Source organism: Orycteropus afer, unplaced genomic scaffold (genome assembly GCF_000298275.1).
Source record: "Orycteropus afer afer isolate SDZICR_OR568_19922 unplaced genomic scaffold, OryAfe1.0 scaffold00879, whole genome shotgun sequence".
NCBI classification, from domain to species: Eukaryota; Metazoa; Chordata; class Mammalia; order Tubulidentata; family Orycteropodidae; genus Orycteropus; species Orycteropus afer.
The window spans coordinates 91,610-98,305 of record NW_006922466.1 but is presented as its reverse complement, the minus strand read 5'-3'; positions in this window follow the sequence as shown (position 1 = coordinate 98,305).

Genomic DNA, 6,696 nt, shown 5'->3' with positions numbered 1-6,696 from the left:
GATCTAAAGTTTTCTATGGAGCTTCTGGGAAGTACAAATTGTCAAATGCTTGACTAGTAGCTGAAAACTGGCAGCTTGAACACACTTGGAGGTGTATTGGAAGATAGGTCTGACAATTCACTTCTGCAAAGTCACAGGCTTGAAAATCTTATGGAGCAGATCTATTCTGCATATATGAAGTCACCATAAGTCTAAATCAACTTGTTGGCAACCAGCAACATTAACAACAATAGTTTACTTTTGACTTTTCCACGTGCATGTCTATGCTTTTATCTTCTAACAGTCAATCTCGATCACTTTTTATGCAACAGCCATCCTAGGCTCCTTTTGAGACACCAAGTGATTATCTTCTTTTAAGTTAACTATTTTTAATGCTTTCATCCTTTCCCATAACCTCATTTTGTTCACTCTTTTCTTACATGTGTTAGGTATATGGTTATGGAGATCTTGCTTGACCACACTCAAAAGTAAAATCCCTTTTTAGTTTGCCCTAGCACTTTGTATCTGCCCACACTGTTATTTATTTACTTTTTTTTTCTGTATAGTACTTACTAGTGGCTTACACAGGATCTATGTCTGCTGCAAGTCTCCTAACTTCACCACTAGAATGATAGTGAGAAATGTAACAGTATGGTTCACTGCTGCTGCAAAGACTGTAATATTTTCTCCTCTAGCAAGATAAGCTCTTAAGAAATAGAGATGTTGATGCACTATAATATGTACAGGGATTTATGTATATACTATACATATTATAATATGTATAGTAGAAAATAATTAAAATAAAGGATTTACTGAAATTTGCTATTGAATTTGTTTTTATTATGCTGATGCATCTTGATATTACTTATTTCTACCAATAAATAAGGAAGATCAAAAACAATTGATGCCTTTGAATTGTGATGTTGGCAAAGAACACTAATAATATCATGTACTACCAGAAGAACAAACAAATCTTTCCTGGAAGAAGTGCAACCAGAATGTTCTTTAAAAAGAGAATGACCAGGCTTCACCTCACCAACTTTAGACATGTGATCAGAAAAGACCCATCTCTGGAGAAAGATATCATGCTTGGTAAAGTAGGAGGTTAAAAAAAAGGGGGGGGAGGGGAAGACTCTCAAAGAAATGCATTGACAGTGGCTCTGAGGATGGGCTCAAGTGTGGTGTAGAACTGGGCAGTGTTTTGCTGTGTTGTACATAGGGTCACTATGAGTCAGAATTGATTCAACTGCACCTGACAACAGTAACAATAACCAAAGAGATAATTTTATAATAGCTTATTTTCACATGAATAAATGTGGGTATCCATTAATAAACTAAATGAAGATTCACTTTCATGTAAGTCATTATGATCAATTAATTGTATATGACTGTGTTATGAAGAACTTCAAAATTTCATGAACTTCCTTAAAATTAATTGATTACAGTAAAAATACAGTACATTGATGTAGAATGTGGTCGTTGGGTATCTAGTTATGAATTACAGATATTCACTACATCAACAGTTTTAGCTACATATGTAATAATAAGGGTCTTTTGGAAAATAAAAACTGTTAAATATTCAAGAGATATTTGTCCATGTCTAGTAGCATAGTGGCTAAAGCACTTGACTGCTAACCAGAAGGCTGGCGGTTCAAACCCACCAGCCACTCCTCGGAAGGAAGGTTGGGCAATCCTACTTCCATAGTGATACTGCCCCGGAAACCCAAGGAGGGGTCGCTATGAGTTGGCGCCTACTCGATGGCACATAACAACAGCAACAACAACAACAGTTGAAAGGCAAAGATTAATGGAATGATGTTAATATACTATAACAAGTATTTATAATAACATCATGTCATGAATTACATTACAATCATGGAAATGCTTATCCCTGGTGAATTAAATACAAAATTCCCCTTATCTCTACTAACTGAGAAAGGAAACAGTAAAAACATTTAATTTAAAATCCACCTTGACCCATTGATTTTAAACACGTCTTCTCTGCTTTAATTTGACTTTTGCTAATGCATAGTGACAGATATAAGCTTAATATTCCCCTTCTTATATTTTTAATTTATAGTTTCCTAATGAAGCATTTCAGAATAAATGCAAAAAGTCAAGGGATTAGCTGAAGGAAAATAAGGAAAGGGGAAAAAAAAGGCCATAGTTTAGTACCATTTTGGATTCTTTTTCACCTTAAGTCATGATTTCTGCTGCAAGACACATTCAAAAGAAAATATCTTATTTGCATAAGCATATAATAAATTGAAAATTTTCATTATGAAAGCATTTCAAAACTGTTATTCTTCTTACAGAAAATACAAACATTAAGACATATGTGATTTTGTTAGATTATTAGAGAATACTCAATTTTGTTATAAACAACAAGAAAAACATGGAAATGATTAAATCCATAGGAGAAGTTATAAACAAATATAAGCAATATGTATGTTTGTGAAATATAAGTGGGTTCGTAAGATGCTTTCTCTATAGATAAAGAGTGAGCTTGTGGCATAAGAGACTTAGACAAATACTATAAGATGCATTAAATGTATCGTAAGATATATAAGTACCTGTAATATATATGGCAAAGATAGTTATAATAAATATAAATTTTATGAAATAAACAAGTGCTACATTTAGATGTTGTTGTTGTTATGTGCCGTGGAGTCAGACCTGACTCATAGCAGCTCCTCCTCAGGGTTCTGAGGCAGTATCACTACGAAAGCAGATTGCCCAACCTTGGCACACATTTCCACATACATCTATCTTCATAGTGTAAGAAGTCTACAATAAGGGTGTATTTCTGCATAGAGTCCATGCCTCTGCTCTGTGGATCAAGCACTGAGCACCTAAGACAGAAATTCTGAGTCCAAATTGTTCATCCTGTCTTGAGTGAAGCATTGACTGCTAAGCAAGAGGTTTGTGGTTCAAATCCACCAGCTGCTCTGCATGAGGAAGATGAGACAATCTACTTCTGTAAATATTTACAGCCTTGGAAATCCAATAGGGGTCACTATGATACAAAATTGACTCAACGGCAGTGGGTATCATGTTGTGCAAGTAACTTAACCCTAGGTTCATCTATGGAACAGGAAATAAAGAGTCTTGATTTTAGGCCTGCATAAAGGGAGCTCTGGTGGCGTAGTACCTAAGCCACTGGACTGCTAACCAGAAGGCTGGTGGTACAAACTCACCAGCCACTCCTTGGTAGGAAGGTTGGGCAATCTACTTCAGTAGTGATACAGCCTTGGAAACCCATGGAGGAGTTGCTGTGAGTCAGATCTGACTCAATGGCAGTGTGTTGAATTGTTGTTTAAGCAGGCTTGGTCACAGGCTGTTTTGTCCAAATGTGTATGCTTAAGGTCCTTCATAGTGTAGGATGAAGCCAGAGATAAGAAGAGAGAATGGACTGGGCCCAGGGCTTGTTCTCACCATAATACTATACATCAGCCTGATACTAACAGAAGTCTAATATTTCTAAGTTGAAACTTTATGAAGAACGTCTAAAATTTTACAAACATATATTTGTCAAAATAGAAGACTGAACTTCATTTAACAATCTGTTAGCTTGATTTCTAACTCTTAAGTATCTAAACATACGGTACGTGGGCCTCCGTTATACTGAAATTTCCTGCAAGTGTTAAGGGTGGGCCTGCCTTAGGCCTATATTTATCTATATAAAGAAGTAAAATAGAATAACTTGTGAAGTCAGAGTGATTATTTTTTTAAACAATAGCAAAACTTTGAATAAAATGTTACATAATTTTAATGATTTTTAAATGTTAGCAATGTTGTGTTGTTGTTATGTGCTGTCGAGTCGGACCTGACTCATAGCGACCCCTCCTTGGGTTTCCAAGACAGTATCACTACAGAAGTAGATTGCCCCATCTTCCTTCTGAGGAGTGGCTAGTGAGTTTGAACCGCTAGTCTTCTGGTTAGCAGTCAAGTGCCTTAGGCACTACACTACCAGAGCAATAGAGCATAGTAATGCACTCAAACACTTCAGCAGAACCTTCAGGAAAGGTATATTGGAGTAGTGCCTGGCTACATCTTGGTACAGATAGAATATTTTAGTCAGTTGTCACGAATCAAACTATACTCTAATACCTGTGCAAAACAAATCCAGGGCAAAGCTTAGTCATGCATCCACCTAAATTAGCATTTTTTTTTAATTTCACTGCCATTATTGTATGCCATCCAGTTGTTTCCAACTCATTGTAATTCCAACTGATAGGACAGAGTAGAGCTATCTCACAAGATTACATAGGATGTAAACATTTTGGAAGTAGACTGACTCATCTTTATCTTGTAGAGAAACTGATGAATTCATATCTCTGACTTCTTGGTTAGCGGCTATATGCTTTAATGACTACAGCACAAGACCTCCTTTTGGAATAAAGAAAAGCAAAAAATGAGTATCCTAAATCCTTTAATCTGGACTCAGATGAAAGAAAACATATTAATAAATTAAAGAAAGGGGTTCAAAAATAATATACCAAATTAATAAAATATTTAGACTTTATTGAAATCTTCAAGGGGAAAGATTTTAAGATAAAATGTTAAAATAAAAATTGGGCAGGAAATAATAGTAGATGGGAATTGTGGCAAGATGGTGGAATAGGCAGACAAGCTACACAGACCCTCTTCAACAAAACAATGAGAAATCAATTGAAACCTACACAGAAGACAATCCTGGAACCCTGAGCTTTGAAGGCAAGGATAAAGAAGTGGATTCAATACCAACTAGTAGAAGAACATGAATGAAAACAATGAGTAAGGAGACAAACAGAAGTGCAGATTGCTGGCTATCCTGAGGGCACAGCCACTTTGAATATATTCTCATAGCAAGCTAAGAATTGAGTCTGCTCACTAAAGGCTATGTGGGCAAGGACTACATCTGTGTCTGATGATCAGAAAGGGAAACAGCAAAGGCGACAAACAGACCTGTGGACTGAAGTGACTGTCTTGAGGGCAGCCATTTTGAATATTCACAAGTGGTGGGAGTGACAATTTTGGCATTCTTACCTGGTCTGTGACATAGGAGTAGGTTTTGCTTGGTGAGGACAGCACAAATGGCCACACTGGAGGCTGATGACTGGAGAAATGGGGTATTCTCCTTGTTAATCTTAGAACATACACATTCTTGGTGAATTGAGGTGGGGTCATCCTCCATCTCTGAAATCTTCTTGACCTGCAGGAATTCCATCTCAGTCTGTGCACTGACAGAGCCTAGATGCCTTGCCCTCCCATTTTGTTTTTGATTTTTTTTAAAAAAAAATATTATTTATATCTTCCTACTTTCCACATTTGTTTTCCTTCTCTTTTCAATCTCTGGTTCCTTTTTTTTTTTTTTTTTTCCTCTCTTTCTTTTTCTTTGTTCTAATTTTTTTTTTCTATTGACTCTTCCAATCCCTTGTTTTTCCTTTTGCACTTTTCCTACTTTTTGTCTATTATTCTTTTATTCTTACTCTTTTCTCTCATTATTGCTTCACCAGATATTGTGGGTCCCCCCCCCTCTTTTTCACATTATCTTTATTTATCCATTTTTAATATATTTTGGAATTTTTTCTTCTGATATATTTCATTTATTATCACTCTCTCTTTCTCTTCCTTGTCTTCCTCTTCCTTTTTATTTTATTTTAATTGTTCTTGTTTGTTTATGTGGTTTGAGTTTTTGTTCTCTTTTATTTTTGTGATAGTTTTCTATTAATTTATTTATTTTGTCTAACTGAGCAGAAGACAACACCTGTGCCAACAAAACCTAACCAGACCTGCAAATCCTGCAGCCCCACCCAATGAGTGAGGGCCACCACTTGCTTTGAAACAACAGACCAATAATAGACTGCAGCCAATACCAGCTCTACTCAGCCTCAACTGTTCCTTATGAAGAGCCATCAGAGAACTGTGAACACATTTTCATTATCTTTTACACATTAAACATAAATATAACATCATCACAATGTCTCAGAGACAACCAAACATCACAGTCTACACAAAGAAGCAAAAGAAAGTAATAGATAAAAGGGGTCAGGGTACAAACACAGAAAACACCTTTGAGGAAGAAACAGCATTGGAACTCCCTGATAAAGAATTAAAAATAATTATATTTAGGTACCATAAATGGATTGAGACACAGATCAAGGAAAGCATTGACAAGATCAAGGAAAACACTTACAAAATTAAGCAAAATATAGAAAAAACTCTGGGACAATTTAGGAAAAAAATACATGAAAACCTGACAAAATAAGAAAAAATAGAAACAATAAAAAACCAACAAATAGAAATCCAGAAGATTAATACTAAAATTTCAGTAATAGATAAAACATTGAAGGGGCTAAGGAGTAGAATTGAGTCAATAAAAGACAGAATTAATGAGATTAAAGAGAATTAAGGGATCAAAAGATTAAAACAAAATGTAGAAAACCTAAGATGAATGTGAGATACTATCAAGAGAAATAACTTACATGAAATAGGAATTCCAAAACAGGAAGAGACAAATAAAACCAGAGAAAATTGTTGAAGATTTGTTGGAAGAGAATTTTCCTAATATGATGAAAGATGAGAATATATCCATTCAAGAAGTTCAATGAACTCTAAACAAGATAGACCCCAAAAGAAAGTCTCCAAGACATATCATAAGCTTACCTAAACCAGAAACAAAGAAAGACTCTTGAAGCAGTATGGGAAATGCAACCAATAAGATTAAGCTCTGAT